Source organism: Lissotriton vulgaris, chromosome 11 (assembly GCF_964263255.1).
Source record: "Lissotriton vulgaris chromosome 11, aLisVul1.2, whole genome shotgun sequence".
In the NCBI taxonomy this organism is placed as follows: Eukaryota; Metazoa; Chordata; class Amphibia; order Caudata; family Salamandridae; genus Lissotriton; species Lissotriton vulgaris.
Genome location: NC_141699.1, coordinates 137,524,666 through 137,545,997, shown reverse-complemented (window position 1 = coordinate 137,545,997; position 21,332 = coordinate 137,524,666).

Below are 21,332 nucleotides of genomic sequence, written 5' to 3'. Positions count from 1 at the left end.
TGGGACCCACCCTTTTCAGAGGATTTTTGGGGCCCTGATGTGGTTTGATCTGAAGATTTATTCCCACCCTTCTCTTGATGCCTGGTTGATTCTTTCTTTTGGTCACTACCCTGGTTCTTAGGCCTAATCCTGGTTCTGACCCATTTGTCTGCCCTCTTACCCAATTCTTGTGGAGAGGTCAGATCAGAGTCTACCGGGTGCTGGTGTAATAACTGGTTCTGACAATTATTTAAGACTTGCTCTCTCATAATAAGATTATACAATCCTATGAAGTCAGTAACTTTACTTCCCAGTAGCCAGCCTTCTAGAGCCTTAGTGGCACAGTCAACAAAGTCAGTCCAATCCTGAGCTTGAGTTTTCTGGGTGTCTCTGAACATTAACCTTTACTGTTCAGTTGTTAAGCCAAACCCATCAATCAGGAATTGGTAATCATTAGCATCCTCATCTCTAACAGTGAAGAGATTGTCTCTTCCTTTACCTTCAAAGGAGAGCCACAATATAGCTGCCCACTGACTCTGGGGTACCTGCTGTACTTTGCAAGCTCTCTCCAAAGCAGTCATCCATTTGTGGATGTCATCCCCTACCTTAAAGGGGGGCACTATTTTACTCAGGTTTCTGTTATCAAAACTCCTGTCTTTATGTCTAGGGATAATGCTGCCACCAGTGTAATCTAATCCACTCAATTTCTGCTCTCTGGCAAAGGCAAGTTTCTCTTTGGCTAGGGCAAGTTCTTCCCTCTCGATCCTCAGATGCACTTCCCTCATCTTAGCTTCATGCGCTCTTCTCTGAGGGGATGTCATCCCTCTCTGAGAAGATGCCTGAGAGACATGGGTGTGAATAGATCTGTTAGAGCCTCTGGAGTGAGACCTAATTCGTCTATTCCCAAGGTTAGGCCTGCTTGAGGATGGGTCTGGGGCTCCTCCAGTTCCATTCTCATGCATGCTTAAGTTGGCCCTGGTAAGTCTGCTGACTCCACTTCTTCAGCTTCAGGGAGATTAGAGTCCTCCTCTACTGGGGGTATGTTTCCTTCTGTAAGATCAGATGGGCCTGGATTAGAAGACCTTCTTGCATCATATGTCTCTAAGAGACCTATCAGAAAAGGAATGGTAGGGTTTGAACCCTGTTTTAGTTTCCTGGAGGTACACAATTGTCTCATCTCCTGGAAGCGAAGGGCTGCATATTTTGAAATGACCTGTGGAGGGTCAACTTCCACAAGGGGAGCCACTGCGTTCTCTCCTGTGGTAGACATGCTTTCTAGTGAGGTGTAAGTGGTGCACTTACCTACACTATGGGTTTTCCTACTGATCCCTTGCTAAGAGTTGTAGTCAGGGTGTGCTACTACCTTTCTACTACAACAGCTGGTTCAGTAGAACTCAGAGTATTTCTAACCTTTGTTATATGTACCTATGGTACCTTATGTGATCTTTCAAATGATATCTCAAGATTATATTTGGTAAAAACAACAGAAAGCTCAAATCCCAACCGCTGCCCACCAATGTGAGAAGTTGGCCCGATATATGATGCTCACTAATTCTAGTGATCACCTTGTATCAGTCCAAACAACCCTTATGGTGATTGGTTGTAAGTCAACCTTATAGACCAGCTATCCTAATGGTAGCATGGACAAAGCAGTCTTAGGCTAAACTCTTTTGGCATGTGAAGCCAGCTGTTTTACCACATATAACCCCTTGAATACCAAATGAAAGGACACCACACAGGTAGTTATGACAATAAACAAGATATTTATTAACTAACAAACACCTCTGAACTCTTTATGAGATCAGAGTGCTAAGCACATGACAAGACTCTTAAGAAAAATACGATAGGTTGCACAAATTACAATGGTGCCCTGGGGGCACGACAAACCATATACTAAGTAAATGGTATAAGGAAATCGATAGAAGGAATGGAGCTGTCCAGAGGTTGTAGGATCGCTGGGACTACACTATCCTGACCTGAGGTAAGTAATAGGAGGCCCACGGAACGCGTGTGCAGAGTGTGAACTGACACGCGAGATGCGTAACAAAGTCAATGGACAGTACAAATTACGAAAAGGTAAGTATTAGACAGTTCCGACTAGCTAGGACTAAAACGACTGGAAATCTGGACACTAGGAGAGTCAATCTACCCTTGAGCACCAAAATGCCCTTGTTACCTCACCCACGGGCTGCAGGTGCACAGGTGTCAAAGTGTGTCGGGTTTCAGCGTTGAAGTCTATGGAGCCTGGAAGAAAAGATGCTGCAGGCGGCCAGATGGAAGATGTCCGGAGTGATCCAAGGATGGATCAAGGAAGATGAAGACCTGAAAGCAAAGGGGACAATGTTCACAGTCACTAACCAGTGACTAGAGTGGAACCAGGAAGGAACCAGATGATGTCGTCGCAATCAGGTGAAGAGTGGACGCTTGACTCTGCAGCCACGAGGACCAGGTGGTGTCTTCAACAACCAGGATGGAGGCACGAGCTGTCCCACGCAGGCTCTCGCTGTCGGCGGTGTTGGATCCGGAATCTGCATCAACAGGCCTTGGCAAAGGCAACCCACGCGGTGCGTGGAAAAGGCGTCTGGTGCGGACCAGGAGGGTCCGGGGTGCTTCTCCTTTGCAGGGAAGCAGGGGCCAGTCTGGAACAACCAGACCAGCAGTGTGGATTTCAAGGATCGTCGTCTAGGAGGCTACTAGCCAGCCGGCAAGTGACCAGACAACGTGTCGAGCAGCAATCAAGCAAAAGGGCCCCACGCAGATCTCGTGGATGCTGGAGGGCTGATCTTCTGTGCAGGATCTGCTCGGGACTGGGGCTTCTCAATCCCCAAAGCGCTTTGTCGAGGATGCCTCTGAAGTCGTGCTGGAAGCGAAGTGCAGTTTCTCCAAGATGGCCGGTCCCACGTGTCTCGTCACACCCACGGATCTGAGCTGTGCTGCAGATGTAGGTAGAGGTCAGAGAGGTCTGGGAATCCGGGCCTCGTCGGGCTCTGAAGTCTGGATCCACTCGGGAAGACGACAAAGTGAACCACTAGTACGCTTGATGGTGCCTGCAGATGCAGGGTGGACACTCCTTGCCCACAAGGGAGATTTCTTCAGTCTTCTGTGGAGCAGAACGTCGAAGTCCAGAGTTTTTTCTTGTAGAGTTTCAAATCAGGATAATCTAATTTGGAATGGGACCAGCTCCTACCTTTATTATCCTAAAGGGGGCTGTACTATGACTAGGCCCCTCCTATGGGTGGGACCAGGAAGGAGGGTGGTTAAACTCCCTATCCTTTGTCCGGTTCCAGACCAGAGCTGGGTCAGGAGTGCCCCAGCAACTGGTTTGAACCGGTTTATGCACAGGGCACCTTGTGTGCCCCAGGCATATCTCATTCCTTTCAGGCCTGTCCTACCTAATACACAAAATCCTGTCTGGGGTGGTGCTAGCACCTCCCAAGACAGGAAACCCTTTGTCCAAGCCTCCCTCACTGGAAGGACTCCCAGCAGCAGGAGGTCAGACTTGTGTCTGTGGTGGCAGCATCCATTTTATGATGCTGAGGCTCGGGTTAACTTTAACCAGGGTTCACAGTTACATACATGTCGTCGCCCTCTAGAAGGGTGGAATGCTACCCCCATCACCAGAACTGGTGAGGGGGTAGTATTCCAATTTGTATGACACCTTACTCGACATGTTTTATTAATGCTATGCCAAAGTTAGCAATAACCGCGAGGTTATAATGCACTTAAGAGTATATGGTATAGCGTTATAATGGAAAAAGCTAAAGGACTTGGTTCCGAAAGTTGTAGACAGGCTCAGCTCATGCCAGAGCACTATCTCACATAATTCCAAGCACTCTGCCTCCAGGATTGTTAAGGCCTGCCATAGGAGTGACTTATAGGAGTATATGTGTCCATTTTTGGTTTAGATATAGGTATACTATATCTAAAGCAAAGGGTGATTACACCACCTTGCCCCAGCTGATTGATCATCCAGTTGTGTCAGATTTGAAGGGCCAGCCAGGGGTGGCATAATACATGCTGCAGCCCCTGGTAGGCCTTGGGTTCACTTATGCCCTGGGTACCTATGGTACACTGTACAAGGACTTACAAGAGTGACCCAATACAAATTGCTAAATACACCTAAAGTACATGGATGTCAATTTAGAGAGAGAACAGCTAGGCTGTGGGTCAGCTATATTATTAGCTAACATTAAAGGTGAAGCAGCATCCGTGGCAATGCGCCAAAAGTTAAAAGAAACAGATATAACAGATCAACCATATGAGCTTGCTAGAATTATTGAAAAATCTCATGAAGAATTAGGAAGAGATAGTTTGGGTGGGAAACCAGTAAAACCTGAATTAACAGAAAATCCTGAAAAGGTGTTTATTAAAAATAATCTCACTACTCCTAATAAAAAGTGGGAAAAGACTACACAGACTCTTCCTAGAGAGAAACGTTCTCAGTCCAGAGGAAGATCTCCCCAAAGGGGAGGTAGGTCTCCCCAACAGGAGCCCTCTGAAAAAGGTATAACCTTAGGAATAGGGATAATTTGAAAAAACAGATATCAAGATAATGATACACGTCCCTCTCGATCTTTTCAGACTTCCTCGCAGAATTCGGAAAGAAGAGGACGGTTGGAACACAACGAAGAACGCGTCAAGTCCAAAGACAAAGAACTCGTTCACCAAAGTAAAAAAGCTCAATTTCCTAAAAAGAAGGTAGCAAGCATAAAAATCAGACATGCCGAGCATCTTGAGGACACAACTCAAGAACGGGGATTGGGCTCAAACCATGCTAGACAGCGCAGCAGATGTCACCATAGTTCGCAGGATCCTGAAGGATCATCTGGAGACAGTGGACTTGAATGAATGCATTCAGGTTGAAATTGCCGACACCAGGGATAGTGTACCCCACAAGTTATATGAAGTAACACTCCGGATGGAAGGGGACATAACTAGAAAATTAAAAGCACTTTTTTGGGAGAAGCTCTCTGAGGGCTATGACATTCTTCCAGCTGAACAAGACTGGCCACCTGAATTTGTCAGGGAGTGCCCACATAGTGAAGAGATAATTATGCCAGCCATCTCAAATCATATTCCAATTCATAAAAAATGCACTTATGCCAAAAAATGGGCAGTGACGCAGGCTCCAGCATTATATAAAAATCATGTAGGATGGGATGAGGATTCTACTCACCACAAAATCCAGTTAAAAAAATCAACCTGCTGCACAAAGGCAGTACCCAGTTAAGCAAGAAGCCAAAAAACAAATCAGGGGGATTTAAAATCAACTGAATACCAAGGGGTGATTGTAACATGCACCTCATCAATGAACAATCCTTTGTTTCCTGTCGCCTAACCAGACAATTCATATCGTCTAGTATTGGATTACAGACACAAACTCTTGTTGCAAATCTTTTGCAGTACAAAATGCACTTAGTGCAGCACTGATGAATAACATCGTGCTCAAAAAATATAAAACGACATTAGATATTGCAAATGGTTTCTTCTGTCAAAACATTGAACCAGAAAGCAGGTATTTAACCGCTTTCTCAAGTATGGGGGCCCAGAGGCAATTTTGCTGTCTTCCCCAGGGATTCAAGAATAGCGCAGGATTATTAACCGCATTCGACATTTCAAATGTGTTTTTATGTCAAAATATTGCACCCGAAAGCAGGCATCTGACCGCTTTCTCAATTATGGGGACACAGCGACAATTTTGCCATCTCCCCCAAGGATTCAAGAATAGTCCAGGGATATTTTTAGCCAGGGTAACAGAGTTAATACAAACGTACGATGATGAGGCATTATCTTATGTCGATGACATCTATCTTACAGATGACGACTAGGACAGGCACTTGAAAAGAGTGAACACCATAATACTTGGGTTTGCTTCGGAAGGGTATGAATTCAATTTTACGAAATCACGGATTGCCGACCTCAATGTCCTATTTCTAGGATACGAGTTATTAAGTGAAGGCAAGAGCCTGGCAGCCACCTTTCTAGAGAAATGTGCGCTGCTCCAAGCTCCAAGAACGCTGAAAAACTTACAGTCCACTCCAGGTTCCCTGAATTTTGGAAGAACTTACGTTCTGAACTACGCAGAAAGGGTTAAACTTCTCTAAGAACTAATCAAACCTGATTTCAAACCAACTAATTGGACTCAAACACACACAGAAATTCTGCGTTCAGTCCAAACAGACATGTTAGCAAAAACACAGTTACAGACATGCGAAAACGTGCGCAATCTTATGATCTGAATCATCCCAGGGCGATGCGGATTCACATACCTGACCTTTAATGAGGGAGAAACGGTACCAATAGCATACAAATCACACTTGTACACAAAGCTGAAATGAAGTTTACTTCTACTGAGAAAATTCTGACAGTGGTTCAAACTGCAGTAGCAAAAGAGAGAGCTCTCGCGCAGGGTAGACGAATAATGATCGTTACACCTGTTCCTGCCTTAGAGGCAGTGACAAAAGCAAGCATCCCAAATGCTAAAGCTTTTCATCCGAGATGGATACAATGAGTTAAGTCTCTTGCTGCTACAGACGTTGAATATGTTTTTGACCCCAGCTTGAAAACACAAGAATTCCTAGAATATGAACAAGAATGTCCTCTGCCGACCGAAATTCTGCCTCTAGAACATTACGGCTGCATAATACATACAGACGGATCAGCACAGCCCGCAATTGTGGGTAAACGCGCCTATAGTGCTGCGTGCGCGATTGTAAAGGTCGCTGGCGAAATTTAGACCTATGGTCACAAAACCTCAATCTCTAGGAGACTGTACAGCTCAGCAAGCTGAACTACAGGCTTTCAAGATGGCGCTTGAAAATACCGATCGCGAATTCCCCACACTAATAGTGTGCGATTTTTATTATTGCGTACAATCTTACAATGAATACTTGCAGAATTGGATTCAGAATGGCTTCAAACACGCTAAAGGAGGCACAATCAAGCATAAAATGCTTTGGGAACAAGTAGTTATTTTACAGAAAGAACTACAAAAGACTCACGTGATTCATACACAGTCATCAGCGTGATAGCGTTCACGTTGCAGGGAATTCATTGGCTGATGAAGCCGCGAAGGCAGCTGTGCAAACCGCTTCCGTAGCTGCAATCACCCGGTCAAAAACAAAAATAGACAGCGATATAATGCAAGCTGTCACTGCTTCTGTCAAAGACAGTGGTAAGACACTCCCGAAAGGCTTTCCAGTAAAGTACTCATATATAACTGATGAGAATAATGTTCCTTTTGCTCGAATCCCTGGAGTGGGGGATAGGGCAATCCCAAACATGGAACATAGGTTAGGACTAATTGTAGCAGCACATGAAGGGCTCGCATCTACACACGCGTGAGTTTCCGCCACAGAGTCAGTATTAAAACAGAGCTACTGGTGGCCGCGCATGAGGAAACAAACTAGAAACTATGTTCTAGAATGTGAAATCTGCCAGAAAATAAACGTTTCTAAAGTGAAACGTCCTGCGCAAACGCCCCTTCTGATTTCAGATAAACCACTAGCGTGTGTTTACCTGGACCACTGTGGTCACTTAACAATGGATGGCAACTATAAATATATTATGGTCGCAGTGGTTTCCTGCACAAGATTTATTTTGTTATGGCCCCAGCGCTCGGCTGATGCCAGAACTGTTATAAAGGATTTGCGAGTCTTTATCGGCACATACGCAATCGGCACGCTACATTGTGACCAGGGTCCTGCGTTTTGCTCTCGAGCTTACAAGGAGGCTATGGTTAGCTTGGGCGTTGCATTGCGGTATTCTAGTCCCTTCCATCCTGAGGGTAATGCGGTAGTGGAAAGAAAAAAACGTGACATAAAGCAATCCATTACAGCTAAGGTATTAGGTTCGGCCGATGGTTGGGTCAAACATTTAATAAGTGTCCAACGTAGTCTTAACAATCTGCCAAGAAATTCTCTGGGGGGAATCACTCCTAATGAATAACTGTTTGGTCCTAGAATGATAATCGAAGACCTCGATTGTCAAACTTCAGTGGTGGAACAAAAACCCTTTGATGTCAAAGATCGTTTGGCTGTTTTACAGGACTTAAATGAAACATGAAGAAGTCTGAGTAACACAACACAAAAGCCAACAGCCACTGAAGAAAAAACACCTGTCCCAGCAAGACCTGTCTGGATTCCAAAGATTGGGGATCTAGTCAGGGAAAAGATAGAGGTGAAGAAGGAATTTGGGCCTTCTTACAGAAAAGCAGTACCTGTCTTAGCAATCCAAGGAAAAAGATCAGTAGTACTACCGCCCCTTGCTGGTAAAAAGGAGAACCGGGTCGTGTCCATCGACCTGGTCAAACCACAACATGTGGCCAATAATAAGTAGTAGGCCCAGTGGACTCCCAAGATGTAGCAGAAGACCAAATCTTGCTACTATCCAAGAGGTTTAGACTGGAAGACTTATCACGTTTCATAAACCTGCAGTAAAAAAGGAAGGACTATGCAACAAAGCCATGGAACTCGTGTCTCTTGAGACCCAAATAACAGCTAGGCAAGAAACACCTGTTTACAATGATGTAGCCTCTGACTTTACCAATATGACAAAGGAAGAAGTAACTCCAAAGATTAATAACAATCCTGATGCAATTCCAACAATTAACAGAACTGCATCTGGCTATTTTATCAACTTTGATACATTCTCTGAGGATCCCAGTGAACCCGAAGAAAGGCCAGCAAAGAAAACTCTCAAAGAAAAAACAATAGAACTGTTTCATCAACTAAAGAAAATATATCTGGTTTCACCATGGATTGAATTTTGGATTGGTTTCGGTGTATTTTTTCTCCTACTCTGGCTGATTTTAGTTTTAAACTTGGGACAAATGATAGATGGAAAATACAGGACAATGGACACAGCAAGTCAGCAAGTCAGAAAATCAACTTGGTCCTAAAACCTCACAAATCATCCCATCGTGAAAAAAGAGACCTGTCGTCAGTAAACATCACAGCCGTTCCTATACCTGGTGGTATAGCATGGGATAGAACTGATTATGATATCTATGGCCCGGTGGAGCTGCTAAAGATTCTACACCAGTTCAAGGTTTCTTTAAGTGACTTTGTATCACCCAGCACATTTTCTGATGATTGGGACTTTGAAACTATTATATATATGTTATTATATATGTTGTATTTACTTTATGCGATATAAAATATCATAAAAGCATGAACAAGATATTTTTTGGGAATAGGAAATCCAGCAATTCATACAACAATTAACAAGATAAATTCATACAACAATTAACAAAAATAAAAATCATCTAAAAATCCGTTAAACGAAATTTTTACACTACGTACAATAAAAACAATTTCATTTACAGTTGGCATATAAACAGCATTTGGGGCCTAAAGACACTAGCTCTTACTATGTTTTACCATCTTTGAACGTATCAGCCAAGCATTGCCCAAGTATTTTGCTACCGCACAGATCATGCTAAGGGAGGAAGTATCAGATTTGAACGTGCGTAGTGCTGCCCTATAGTCAGTAAACCCAAGATTTTTACATGTAGGTTTCAACCATTTCCTTCTTGCAGCCCTATAAGCGGGGCATGCGAAGAGGAAATGGGGAAGCCATTCTGATGGTGGTTGGCAACCTGGGCAGCTCACAGAGGCCAAGCTATGATTCCGCCAACCCGCTACTATGCCGTTGAGTGGGAGCGTTCCTAACCTGAACTTCATGTACAACAATCTCTCGCGGGGAGATTGTATAAAATCAAGATAGTGCTCAAGTATAGCAACTGGACTGTGTTCTAAAAACTGTTCAGTGAGGGTCCCCCAGTTGGGGTTTCGCGCCTCCACCCCTTTCACCCATTCCCAGTATGCCTTCTTAATGAGTTGCTTGGCCGGCGCGGTCTGGGTTACCCAAGCTTCTCCGAACCCAATTTCTTTTACCAACTGTTTTAATTTACCGATCCACTTGATCTTTTTCCCTGAGTCTAGATTGATAATCTCGCTCAGTGCAGCCGCATAGTTTGCCAGTTCAGGGGTCCTTCTTAGGCACACCCAGAACAATAAGGGACGTAATATAGCAATGTTTGTAAAGGACTGCCTTCCCAGGTCTCTACGGAGTGGAGTCAGAGGGGTGGAGAGAGGCAGAGATACCAGGCCCCTGAAAAACGTATTCTCAGATCTCGCAAACATCCTCAAATCCCCATAACTCCGACCCGTAGAGAGCCAAAGGGAGTGTCTTACCCTCATAGACCACGAGAGCCGGGCCTACTGGTCTACTAAATGAGAGGTGCTGTTCTCTTAAAATGGCTCCCGATACCCTTCTATGATTAAGGAGCATTTTGGCTAAATGAGTATTCCATTTCATTTGACTATTCATCCTAATCCCCAGATAGTCAAAAGACTCTACAGTTTCCAAGGGGGTCCATTCAGGTTGATACTATTCTTAAAGCGTTTGGAAGGGGAGAGTCATCAATTTCGGTTTATCAGTATTGATCGTTAAGCCCCGTAAATTACAAAAAAGGCTAAACCTATCTAACAGTTTTTGTAGGCCTGATGTTGTTTTTGAGACCAGTAAAGTATCATCTGCGAATAGGAGGGTGGGTGTTTTCTCCCCGGCCAGGGTTGGGGCATCAGATGGAACCTCTCTCAAATGGTCCACCACCCCATTTACAAAGAGAGAGAACAAGGTTGGAGCCAAAACGCAACCCTGGCGCACTCCCCTATTCACTGTAACCCTTCCCGTTAACTGGCCTTGATTACCCCACCTAATTCTGGCGTAATTCCCCTCATGGAGATGCTTAATAAAGTCAAGAATCATGGGGGGAATCCCTAGGTCATGCAAGACTTGGCATAGCTTGGCCCGGGGGACCAGATCTAATGCGGTATTGAGAACGATAAAAGCCAGGTATAGGCTACCCTTCCCAATGGATACCACTTTCCAGTGTAGAGTGCAGAATCTGAACACTTGATCAATCGTCCCTACTTTCTTCCTGAATCCCGCCTGAAATTGCGAAAGGACATTAGCTTCGTCCATCCATGACCTTATTCTCATTAGGAGGACCCTGCCAACCACTTTTTGTATTACGTCAATTAGACTAATCGGCCTATAGTTGGCAGGATCCTCCCTGTTGCCCTTTTTGTATATCGTGACCACCTCTGCCCCTTTCCAAGAGTCCGGGATGGGGTGGCCTCTGGCTATTAGGTTCATTATGAGGAGGATGAAGTCTGCCCACACTTTAACTTCGCGCAAGAGTAGATCACCAGGAAGGCCATCAGGACCGCCGCCTTTCCTGCCGCTAGCCCGGCTATGGCAGATGAAACCTCATTGAGCTCAAAGGGCTCGTCTAGATTAGCCCCCTCTATCAGGTAGTCTGAACTAGGATCCCCGACTGTTGCTGGGATAGATCTTTTAGACCCTGCCATAGTTGTTTCGGCATTGCAATACAGGGTAAGGAAATGGACATGCCATTCATGTTCCGCGATGTGGTTAGGAATCTGATCAGAACCCTTTTGGCTACCTTTGTTAAGTATTTCCCAGAATACTGCAGAATCTTTTAATAGAGAGGCGGCTTTGAGTTCCTGCCAGTGGTCTTCTTCCCAATTGCGTTTATCTAGCTCGACTGCCCTTGCGTACTCGCTTCTCGCTAGTCTAAGCAGAAGAGGATTGTTCCTTTTTAAAGCCAGGGAAAGGCTACGCCTCTTTTCCCTGCAAACGTCTGAGTACCACAGGTTGGAAGGCCTGGGAAGCTGTTTATTATTGGTACTCTGATTGCTAGGGTCCGGGATGGCGAAAAACCCCCCCAACCCATCAATCGTCCTCTGATAGAATTCGGGAAAGGGAGAGGGCACTTTGGTCTCAGTAGCAGCATTAATCACTTCAAGCTCCAATGATTTCTGCTCGATGAGCTCCCTAATTTTAGCCAATTTGTCCTCCTGATAAGCAACCTTGTGCCATTTAAGGCGGCCGTTACAGTAGGAGGGGACTACCTCTTGTCAATGACCTCACCAAATTTAAGGACTTGGAGATCGTCCAGTTATTTCTTAATTGCATACAGAGTGGATTGTGGTCACTATCCTGGGTTGATTTTACCTCCATGTCCAATAGATCCCCCCAAAGTCGGATGTCTAGAAAAATGTAATCCATCCGCGATGGGCAGCTGGGCCTGTTGTATGTGTTAGCCCCTTTGGGATCGGAACGTGTTGGTTCATTAGCAGCTCTCAAATTGAACTCCACAGATATGGCATTCAATTGTATGGCTCGTTGCGTCCACTTTTTAATTGAGGGGGAGACTAAGCAATGGGATGGCAAATTTTCTATCCTGCTCCCCGATACCCAGAACATCCTCCTCGCTGAGCGGTTCGAATGTGCAGTTAAAATCTCCCGCCACTATAATGGCTGAGTTAGGGGGTAGGGTTGACAATTCAGACTCAAGAGCTGTTAAAATAGCCGAATGGGCATTCCCCGGTGACCCTCTAGCATACACATTAAATATCTCCAAGTAAGAGCTGTTTGGCGGACCTTTCACCGTCAGGTGTAAGATGTCATTGTATGAGGTAGTATGCATAGTGATAAGCCAATTTAAAGAGATGCTAAGCCAGATATGGAGGCCCCCAGAAGTGTGACCCCTCCCCGTACCTAGCGCTGGAATGAGGTATGTTGCAAACCCAGATTTATGTGGGGGAACCAGACTCCAGGTCTCTTGGAACAAACAAATATCTTGTTCCTCAATAAAATTATTCCATTCTGGGAAAAGCATTTTTTTTCTACCCCTGCGATGTTCCACGAAAGGAGACGGATTGTCCCTGCATTACTTCCATCCCCACTGTGTGGATCATTCATTCCCCCCGCAGATCTACCCATCCCTAGACCACTAGGGCGGGCAGGCTCATCTTCCCTAGGCCCATCCTCTGCTTCCTGCCGGGGATCCATAATCAGGGGCTCGTATAGTCAATCAACTAAGCCTAGGGCAGACTCTATCCCTTCCACCCCGATGACCATTGTGGGGTTCAGCGAAACTGAATTGCAGAATGCCCTGGAGGGAGAGTGCGAAGCTCGAGTTCCACCAAATTTTTAGCAATGACAGCACTAAATAACTGTATCTCAATACAGTCCGTCTTAGAACTTCCCAGGCTGACCCTTCTTACTTTTGCCAGGTCCTCTCTGATCACCGACCTACAGCCCCTGACATGTCTCGTCCAATGTAACACTTTATTTTTAAGGAAATCACTACTCTCATAGGTATTATTACTTATTAACCTGGGAACCTTGGTCATATATATTTTGGGAAGGGGGTTCTCTAAGGGGGTAATTCCCATATTTAAGCCTGGTCTTAAATGGCCGCCCTGACCTTCCCTTGTCGGGGTGCTACTATGGACATTACCTGTAGGGGGCTCTTTTTCTGGTACTACTCACCTGTTTCCTAGGGATAGATCTCTATTGCACCAAGGGTTAGCAATAGGTTTACCAGGGCAGTTAGGCCTTTCATGGAATGTCTGTACAGTAATCTTATGCCCTAATGCTGACCTCAACCCTGCTCCCTCAGTGACCCCTGACCGGGGTCTGTTGTTAACACTACGGGGCAAGGGGAGTGTAGAGGGAACCACAACAGAAGGGGGTCTTTGCTCACCGCTAGAATCAGGTAATAGAGCGGAAGCAGGAGAGTAAGTTCGACTATGCCTAGGAACGTCCACCTCCTTACTCAGAGAAGCTAATTCTCTTTCGAGAAGAGCTACTCTTTGCAATATGGTGCTGATGTTAGTAGAGCAAGCACTGCAAATCTCTATGTTAAAAGGGGGTTGCGTTTCATTATCTTTGATCATAGACTTAGGTATATTGTCCTCACCAATGGATTCTAAGATGTCATATATGTTATAACACGGAATTTGGGCCTTAGCTAAATCCGTATCTGTACTACCCTTGGCGGTGTCACCAGCTGTTCCACAAACATTCGGCACTATAGGAAGTGAGGCTGATGTTTCCTCCTCTGACCTATGTACCTCTCCAATAGCGCTAATTAATGGTGTTCTTTTACTGAAGATTGCAGGGATTACTCTTCTCTTTGCCCCGGCTAGGGCCTCGTCAAGTGGATCATTGGTTGCAGCAGGGAGAGTTAAGTTGTTACCCCCCAAAACCTCCTCGTATTCGCATACAATTGCCTCAATCCTTGTTAGGACACAATTACTGGTCGCATGTGTAACTTTAAGTGTTTTCCCTCTTTTTGCTGGAGCTGGTCCTCCCCCTTCCATAGACTTCCTTATCCCCATCACTTTCACTTAAAACAGGTGAGGGCGTAATAGGAGGATTCAAAAACAATTTGTGCGGCCCTTCAGAGAACCACAAATCTAGCCAGACTCCAATATGTACCAGTTCAGATCAATCCAGTCTTTTGGGAGTTGCAGATCGTCCCTTGCTAAGTGCTGCAAACAGTACCTTATTGTCCAGCACCCCGCTACTCAGAGGTAAGGGGGGGGCCCAGCCCAGCCTCCTCTGGCCCCGGATGGCCACAGATGGCCCGCCCTTTGCCCGGGCTTAGCCCGGCGAGTCCCGCACGCGTCCCGCGGGACAGAAGATAGGTGCTGATTAAATACGCCTACCGTGGTAGGGGTGTGGCGGTGGAGCAGCGCTCAACCCGGTGACTGCTGGGGAGCCTGGTTCTCCCCTGACGTGAGCCCCGCTGTAGCCAGCCTCCAAGTCCGGTGCTGGCGATTGCTGCGAGCGTCTCCCGCGGAGCGGGATACGCGAGAGGTATTTAGCAGGTGAGCAAGGTCAGGGGCGTGGTGGTGGAGCAGCGCTCAACCCGGTGACTGCTGGGGAGCGTGGTTCTCCCCTGATGTGAGCCCCGCTGTAGCCTGCTTCCAAGTCCAGTGCTGGTGATTGCTGCGAGCGTCTCCCGGAGACTATTAATAATATGATGTCAGATTTAGAAATGTCTTCAAAATTTACTGAACATGATTATTTAGAAGGGTCATCAGATTATGAATAAATGAAATGTATTCTTTTTAATCACTATGGTCACCACTATTTGCACAAATCTGCAAATCCTAGGAATGTTTTTAAATATAATCAATGGGAACATTGTCCCACGCCACCAAAAGGCAGCTCAAAAACATTTCATGAAAAGTTTTCATACTTCTCAGGTTTTAATGTTACAAATCCAGAAACGTTTTATTTCAAAAATGTAAATAAGACAGGAATGAAAACAATGTTGGCCAACACTAAACAAATTTATTATGCAAACTTTTATGCTCAGCTGTTTGCATTAGGTTTCGACTTTTGGCAAGACAACATTGAGACAAAAACTGTCTGGGGCACGAAAGACTGGCAGGTACAAGGTTTAGAGGCCTTGTTCAGAGCCTGCTTTATACCAGAACAAATAATGTTTTTAAATGATACTGTTCAACAGACTTCTTGTCTTGGCCTGGCTAAGATAAAAGTTTTAAATATACGGTCTTTACCTAAACCCACTTCTGAAAGTAATGACACTACAGAAAAGGAGGTTGACGTACCATATATTTTAACACAAAACAGAACTAATCCGGATTGGAAAAAATGGTTAATCTGGCCCACAGACACCAATAACTCATGATAGATTCCTGAACAAAACACATGGGTTAAACCTGAACAGGCCAGATCCAAGATACTTCCAGCGACAACATCCAGGGATAGTAACAACATATAGTGTAGGAAAACTATGCCTTGAGTGGCTAATGACATCCACAATTCCGGAAATCAAACAACACTTATCTTTACTTGAAGAAAGCAATGATTTGGGAGATTTCTTAATGGGGCCTCACAAACCACCGCAAAAACATTTCATATATGCCGGTATATACGCTGCGTACAACAAAGCTTGGAAAATAACGCAAATGGAAACTGCAGAAAGAATACGAGAAATTGATTGTATTAATTTAGAGATGGCACTCTCTGTAGTGGACAATGGGTTAACGACTCTGTCCTCCAGAATGTATTCTTTGGACAGCATTGTATCCTCTGCAATTGATATAATGGAACAGGACTTGCTAAAGTTACAACATGGCCAGTCTCAATTGAGTTCTATAATGCAGTTGGGCTGGACGTTGCAAAATCTTCATTCAGGCTATGTGCCATGGCGTCTAAGCAACACAACGTCATTGTTTGTTGCATTTAACCTTACAGATAAACAAATCTCTTTGGCACAAAGAGGAGCAGACTATACGGTGCTGAGCATTGAAAAACTGGAAAGATTACCATTGACAGTTCCTAAGAAGCCTGTCGTTGAATGGATAATTCATGGCACCATAATGATACCAGTGACGATTTTCCAATTTCAGTATAGTCTACAGCAAATGCCAGCGGGCCTGAATGAAAGGTTGGGTAAAGAAACATAAAGTCAACATGTCTGATACCAGTGGCATCGCAAAAGTATTTAAGACGATTTTTTCGGGACTGTTAACTCCATTCGAAGCAGTCCTCAGCATTTTTCCAAACTTCGTGCACTCTGTGTTCGGCAGCCTGCCTCTCATCTTGGGACTCGTAGCAGGAATTCTGCTCCGATATGGCAAGTCCGGCAACCAACGATACCCAGACCAACATGGAAGGGGCCCTCCTTGCCATGAGGTATCGTGAGAGGATTTCACAGATTCTTGGCTTGGCTCGTTTAAGAGATCTGAACACAACCTGGTTTCTATCGTTCAGAACAATCTGGCAAGATTGCATCTTACCTGTTCTACGCTGCCTGCTTTGCAGAGAGGAATGCGTGTTGGACATCTGTTTTACATTTCCATCAGTCCTGCCATCGAATGTAGACGCCTTGCTAGGTCCTGTAACAGCTCATGCATCGTGTTGTCCCCAAAGGCTACCAATCCTGATGACTTCATTCATTGAGGTCTCACCAGTAAGTCTAACTGAGGATGAGATACGAGAATCAACAGGCACACAGGTACTACCTGATTTGAACACTGCTAATGCGGCACCTGGCGTTGACGGCAATGCTTCTCATCTGTGCACATTTGATCTGCTTGATAAAGTGGTTCCTCTTTCACCTACTGTGGTAGACGATTTCTTTGCCAGCCTTGACGATCGGATGTTTTCTCCTGAAACCGAGAATAACTTTTGATTCATGCACACAGCGTTCCCTGACCTCTGAAATTTGGCCTTCAATTTTTCAAAACAAAGCAATCTAACTTTGAGACTATATTGTTTCACAACCATTTGAATTTTTTTTATCCAAAACTTTGAACTTTTTGGCACAGACTAATCTGCTTACTATTCTTAGAGAACAAGAATTTATTTTCATTTTTTTACAACACTGCCTAGAAAAAATATTTGGCCTTGTCCTCATATAACCATTGACATGATATGTTATGAAATGGTCTCGACTTTTCTTTCTGTATTTAAGAGCCATTTTTCATAAATGTAAATTCATGATTTTTTCAGTTTGCATATTTAAATACCATACTATATGCTTAGAATGTCATCACTTCCTTACAAAAGTGTACTATAGAAATGCTCAATATCTTCCCATGTACAACCATTTCGAAGTACATTTTTTGTATTTTGGGGTAGGATTGTAAACACTAGCTTTAGATATGTTCAGTGCTTATTAGGTTAGCTTAATTGAACTTAAGATCGTGGAGTGGGTGTTGTAATCGAATCTAGGCCCCTATTGTAATTTTCCTGATTCATGCCCTTATATAGGTATACTTTATCATATCCTTATATAGGCATAGAAATCACTACCCTATTTGGTCTAAGCCATACAGCCCAAATACGGCATGGCTACTTCCACTAGGTTCTGAGAATTAACAACGATTTCTTGGAAAAACCCGCCTTCAGCAGCTAGGAACTTCGCCATGCTTGAATATTAACCCCTTCGACGCTGATGACGAGCTGGGCTCGTCATGGCGTAGCCTCCTCGCATGCTGATGACGAGCCCAGCTCGTCACGTAAAGTGCGTTTCCGCAAAATCCAGCGTGCGAGCGGAATTCCGCTAGCGCGCATGGTGTTAAGTTCTCCAAGAACTCCTGGTGTTTTCCAAGAATTTAGCTTTTGAGCGACGATAATAAGTCCAAACATGTGTCAAACTCGGCACCTTCAAAGTATAAATATGCCCAGGTTTGCCCAGTCAAACACACAGTGGTTTGGAGCACATCGACTATCTACTTGCCCGATGCCCTGCAGCAGAAAGTGCCGAAGGAAGCCGACCCTCCAACTGACGCACTGAGAGAGACGCTGTCTTTTCTCTTGCTGAGAAATCCAGCTCGTCTTTCTGGCTTACCCTTGCGGGAATCTGGGAAATCGAGTCCTGTGAGAGAGATACAAGACCTCCTTTATTCTAAAACCAAGTTACGGAGCGGATTAGACCTCTTAGAGAATTCTTGGAATAGATTCCTGGCAGAGAACTACTAAACTTAGGCTACTCCTGACTTACTTCCTCCCTAGTACTAGACTTAGGTTAGGTACACCGGGGTAGGCGTATTTTAGAAGCACCAGTTGAGTACTTTTAGTCATTATTTATTACTGTATGTATTTTATACATTTTATGGCTTAGAAACCATATCATGCTTTTACAGTACTACTTTATAATACTGTGTGTATTATATGCCTTGTACTTTATAATCAGTATTTTGATTGTAGCAGTTCATTTCCAATGCTTGAGAAAGAAGACTGTTCAATAAATACTTTTATTGAAAACGCCCGTCTCTCTAATTCTCTGCATTTCTGGTGAAACGAAGCATGCACGATTGACTGAGTAAAATGGTTAACTATTGTTTCCGCGACTCTAGAGATTTGATTTCTTATTCTTGGGAAACAAAGTTGTCATGTTTATGCGGTTGTCAGAAACTAATCCCTGCTTGTGAATTCGAGAAAGTTTCTAGTGACCTCTGAGCTAGCTGGCACTCACTATTAAGTTTAATATATTCAGTAGAGACCTAGTCTAAACTACAGAATATATTATTCCAATGCACAGAGCCTATTGGGAATATAGGAACTACACTACACTCTCTGAAGTTTTAGCCTAGGACTGCTTGTCCATGGTACCACTAGGATAGCTGGTCTATAAGGTTCACTTTACAACCACCATCATAAGGGTCGGTTGGACTGGTGCAGGGTGCCCACTAGAATAGTGGACATCATATACCAGGCCAACTTCTCACATTGGTGTGCCGCGGTTGGGATAAGAGCTTGCTGTTGTTTTACCATATAATCTTAAGATTTCATTTGAAAGATCACATTAAGGTACCTAGAGGTACATATAAATCAAGTCTTAGAATATTTAAGTTCTACTGATGTCAGGTCCAAGTAGGAGAACTTAACCAGATCAACCTAAGCTACATGGGGCTGGAGAGGGCAGATTCCTATCCAGGCCCCCAAGCAGGCTTAACTCTGAGCACAGGAGGAGAAGGTCATTCTCTAGGGAATCCCACCACTCTGGTGACTCAATAGGGCCAGATGCCTCAGTTCTCAGGAGAATGACTTCCCCTGAGAGAAGAGAGCATAAAGCTAGGATGAAGGAAGTAAATCTTAGGATCATGAGGCAAGAAATTGCCCTTGCAAAAGAGACCCTGGCTCTTGAAAGAGAGAAAAGTTAAGTGGGTTAGAACCCACTGGTGGCAGCAATATCCCTAGACATAGGGAAAGGTCAAAAGACCATAGAAATCTAAGTAAGATTGTCCCTCCCTACCAGAGTGGGGATGACATCCACAAGTGGATAACTGCTTTGGAGAGGGCATGCAAAGTACAGCAGGTACCCCAAAGTCAGTGGGCAGCAATCCTATGGCTCTCCTTTTTAGAAAAAGGTAGAGACAAGCTCCTCACAGTTAGTGATAAGGATGCAAACAACTACACTGTCATGAAGAGTGCTCTGATAGATGGGTTTGGCGTAACCACTGAACAATATAGGTTGTTGTTCAGAGACACCCAGAAGACACCCAGAAGACACAGACTCAGGACTGGACTGACTTTGTAGATTGCGCCACTAAGGCTCCGGAAGTATGGTTACTGGGCAGTAAGGTCAAAGACTATACGGGATTGTATAATTTAATTATGAGAGAACACATTCTTAATAATTGTCAGAACCAGTTATTGCATCAACACCTGATTGACTCTGATCTGACCTCCCCCCAAGAATTGGGAAAGGCGGCAGACAAATGGGTCAGAACCAGGGTGAGGCAGAAGGTACAGAACCAAGGTGGTGATCAGAAGAAGCAAGACCAAAAGGGTGGGGAGAAAGCAAAAGACCAGAAGTCTTCGCCAGGTCCCGAAAAAGCTTCTAATGAGGGGGGTTCCAAGAAATCCAAGAAGAAAGAAGGTCCAAAGAAACCCTGGTGCAATTTTTGTAAAAGTAATACTCACTGGACCAGTGAAGGAGACAGCTCCAGCCACCATTGCCCCTAAGGCAACTGTTCCCCCTTGTACAGCTAATAGTGGTGGTTCTCAACAGAAGGGTGTAGTATGGTTAACCCAGGGAACTGAGATGGATTCTAGCCTAGTCAGAATACCAACTCAAGCTGTTCTTGTCTGTGATGTGGACATGGCTATGTCCTCTACTGTGAGCCCCAGTAACCTGGTCAAGTACAGACAGACTCCTTTGATTAATAATAAGGTGGCTCAGGCCTACAGGTACACATGCCAATTACCTAGTGACCAATGCAAGCAATGTCACTATCACCCATAGTATGGCAATTGTTAATTTCTCCTGGGGAGGGGTAACGGGCCTCAAAAGAGTTGTTGTAAGTTCAGACCTCCCCGTAGAATGTTTGTTGGGCAATGATCTGGAATCTTCAGTCTGGTCTGAAGTGGCGTATAGGACTCATGCAGAGATGCTGGGCATATCAGCACATGTCCTTGCTGTGACCAGGTCACAGGCCAAAAAGTGCAGAACTGAACAGGCACTGGATCCTGAATCTATGGACCAGTTGCCTACCAAGAGAAAGAGCAGTAGGGTTAAGGCAGTGCCTTACCCCTTGCCTCAGGATAAGGATCAGTCTTCCCAGGAAGCTGACTGTGAGATCCAAGAAGGAACTGTCCTAGAAGAGCTTGAGCCTGATCAGGTTGAGTTTCTTGGGACAGGGGGACCTTCAGGGGCAGACCCGAGGCAGGCGCAATTGGACTGCCCCTCTCTTGAACACATCAGACAGCAAGCTGCTGCTGGAAATGCAACACGTACCCATAGAACTTATTGGGATGAAGGGCTCCTTTATTCAGAGGCTAGAGACCCCACGCCTGGTGCTTCCAGGAGGTTGGTCATACCTTTGGCATTCAGGGGCTTCCTTGTAAAATGTAATGTGATGGTACTTGTATAGCGCACGAATCACCATGAGGCATCTCAGCGCTTGTACGAATACCGCTGAGGAACCCTTCCTGGCCTTTCCCTGTGAAGTGCCCCCTCCTGGGCACCCCCAAGGTCAAGCCAGGCA